The sequence below is a fragment of the Bison bison genome, unplaced genomic scaffold (genome assembly GCF_000754665.1).
Source record: "Bison bison bison isolate TAMUID 2011002044 unplaced genomic scaffold, Bison_UMD1.0 scf7180017864255, whole genome shotgun sequence".
In the NCBI taxonomy this organism is placed as follows: Eukaryota; Metazoa; Chordata; class Mammalia; order Artiodactyla; family Bovidae; genus Bison; species Bison bison.
This window is the reverse complement of record NW_011494827.1, coordinates 2,129,755-2,132,940: the sequence shown is the minus strand read 5'-3', so window position 1 is coordinate 2,132,940 and position 3,186 is coordinate 2,129,755. Positions and strand designations below refer to the sequence as shown.

The 3,186-nt window shown below is 46.6% G+C and overlaps 1 protein-coding gene across 1 annotated transcript in view; it reads left to right on the top strand.

The window, feature by feature from the left end:
- Positions 1–2,150: 2,150 nt before the first annotated feature.
- The window catches only part of JAKMIP1 (janus kinase and microtubule interacting protein 1), a 130,333-nt gene continuing 129,297 nt past the window's right edge, over positions 2,151–3,186 (top strand). The window contains exon 1 of the mRNA XM_010847797.1: positions 2,151–3,073. The gene's annotated coding sequence lies outside the window, so the exon portion shown is untranslated. The remainder of the gene's footprint in view (positions 3,074–3,186) is intronic.

Below are 3,186 nucleotides of genomic sequence, written 5' to 3'. Positions count from 1 at the left end.
CATTCCTTCCAAAGAAATCCCAGGGCTGATCTCCTTCAGAATGGACTGGTTGGATCTCCTTGCAGTCCAAGGGACTCTCAAGAGTCTTCTCCAACACCACAGTTCAAAAGCATCAATTTTTCGGTGCTCAGCCTTCTTCACAGTCCAACTCTCACATCCATACATGACCACAGGAAAAACCATAGGCTTGACTAGACAAACCTTTGTTGGCAAAGTAATGTCTCTGCTTTTGAATATGCTATCTAGGTTGGTCATAACTTTCCTTCCAAGGAGTAAGCGTCTTTTAATTTCATGGCTGCAGTCACCATCTGTAGTGATTTTGGAGCCCAGAAAAATAAAGTCTGACACTGTTTCCACTGTTTCCCCATCTATTTCCCATGAAGTGGTGGGACCAGATGCCATGATCTTTGTTTTCTGAATGTTGAGCTTTAAGCCAACTTTTTCACTCTCCACTTTCACTTTCATCAAGAGGCTTTTTAGTTCCTCTTCACTTTCTGCCATAAGGGTGGTGTCATCTGCATATCTGAGGTTATTGATATTTCTCTCGGCAATCTTGATTCCAGCTTGTGCTTCTTCCAGTCCAGCGTTGCTCATGATGTACTCTGCATAGAAGTTAAATAAACAGGGTGACAATATACAGCCTTGACGAACTTCTTTTCCTATTTCTCATTCCTCTAGTTGATGAGAATTTTGTTACGTGGGTCCTGAATATGAGTAGCAATTTTATCAATAATTGTGTTTATGTTTAGTAGGGAACTGAAGTAGGTGGTTTTCTGATGATATTGAAAGTTTTTCATGATTGAAAAAGTTGTACTGTTTTATATAAGCGTTGCTATTAATTTGGTGACGTTTGATATATCCTGTCAGTATTCTTTGTTCTTGGAGGTGATGGCACAATTTGCAGGAAGGAGCCTTGCTCTCCCTTCCTAAAAATGTTCCTGGATGCCTTCTAAGAACATGCCTGGCATAGTGCTGGGTCCTGGGGAAAGAAGACAAAACTGACAATTCTTTAGGCACCTAAAAAGTGGCCTTAGAGTCAGATACACCTGGGTTCAGTCCTGGCTTTGCCACTTAAACAAGCTGTGGACCTTGGGCAGGCGACTTCACCTCTTTGAGCCTCAGTTTCCTTATATGTCAAATGGGGATAATATTGTTACTTGTTTCACAAGGAGGTTTTGAGGATGGATTGAGATGGGTATCCCCAACACATTGCCTGGCATAGAGTAGGCTCTCATATATGGCGGCTCTTGGTTTAACTGCTGCTTTTAGGGTTCAGGGAAAGGAGTCAGGCCTCAAGTGACCCATGCAGACTGACTCTGGGCCACCCTCAGCCACTTTCCTCTTGTTCTCTGGCTGGCAGGATGGGTAGGGTCACCTTTTCCAGAGGAGGTAGCTGTGTGTGGGGCAAGAGGCCTGGTTTCCTGTGGGTTTGTGGCTTTGCAGCATTGTCCTGTTGATGGCACCTGCGGGTTTCTGGAAGGTGGAGGAGGCAGGTGGTGGTAGATGGGATGAGGTCTCCAAGCCAGCCACCCCGGACATGGTCTGGACTATCTTGTCCCGATCCATCCAGTCTGCCTTTTCACTGTGATATTTATTGAGTAACCCCTGGATGGATGCTTTATGCTCCTCTCTGGGTCTCTGAACCACCATTCAGAGAAGGTAGGAAGAAACAGGTGCTGCAGGAGGTTACATAAGTCTTTAACAGTCAGAGTTAGTGAACGGTGGACCCTAAGCAGGAGAGCTTTGCCTTCTCTCCACCCATGCTGCACCTTTCTGGGTGGGCTCAGCAAGGGGATTATAACAGGCTGAGGTTTGGGAGTGGGTCCTTCCAAGAGCAGATTCATGTGGACTGCACAACAAGATTTCATTTCCTGGGGGAAAAAGAATTTGAAAAGCACCTCTAATCTTTATTTATATATATATATACACACACATATATATATATATATATATATTTTTGTCCTCTCAACACATGTGCTAGCTTTATATTTTACTGGAGTTCATACTGCACCAACTTTGTAGCCTGCCCTTCTTTTTAAGTGCAGAAATCCCTGCTGAAGATTTCCCCATCATATTGTTCCTTTGGAACAGGGACAGGAAGCAGGTGGTGGGCGTGGCCAAGGAGGCGGGGTGGTGATGGAAGCGGAAGGGGAGGAGTCAGGCTCAACTTTAAAAGTCAGTGGCAGGAAGTGATTCCTGACTGGCTGGAAGTTGGGGAGACGTGAGTCGGAGTTGAGGTGTTTGGGGTAACTTCAGTGCTTTAGTGCACATATTTGCTTTTGGAGTTGAGGAGGCTTGAAAGGGGCGGAACAGAGGAGTCTAGACAGAGGGATGACCTGCAGCATGCGAGTCACTCAGTTAGGACAGAGCCGAGTGCTTCCCAAGCCAATGAGAAAATAAGATGGTGGCTCTGATGTAGGTAGTGGCATTGGAGGAGAGCAGTGGGCTTCGCATTGACATTCAGGGAAAGGCAGCCGTTATTGTTTGACTGCTCTCTGGGTCCATCCATGGAAGGGGCTGCTTTTCTTAGCAGACCCTACAGGGGTGGCCTAAATTCTCGTAATCCATGGAGCATTCTCCGGAGACAGAATTTTCTCTGGCTCAGGTAACAGGACTTGATGTTGGTCCTACAGGCTGTAAGAAATGGAGCCAGGATTCAACCTGGGGTCTGACAGGGAAGTCCAGGGTTTTTTAGGGAGGCCCAGGTTTTCAGGGGCAGGAGCATTGGCAGTCATGGAGGACTTGCTGAAGCAGGCAGTAATGTTGCTTATACACCTTTACTTGGTTAAGCATGAGGCCAGGGTAAGGAGAGCAGAGGATTGGGTTCAAATCCCGCCTCCTTGTGTATGTTTGCATTAGACACACCCTCTCTGGGCTCCATGCCCCATCAGTACAATGGGGAAGTAGGACCAGGTGGCCTTTCTCAACATCCCGTCCGAGTATGGGGCTCACTCCTTCTCTACATAAGTGTTTGCTAAATATTTTTCTCTTGAGGAAGACTGATGTCTGACTGCCAACACAGCCTCCCTTCCTGAACTCCGTTCCTGATTGCTGGATGACAGTGGGTGTCCAGGTAGGTGTCCCTGTTCATGACAACAAGAGTGTCCGCCATTTTGAAAGACTCTAACTCTTGTTGGCCACCCAGGCTGTCAGTGATGCTAGGAGAGTCACCCACTGGATGATATT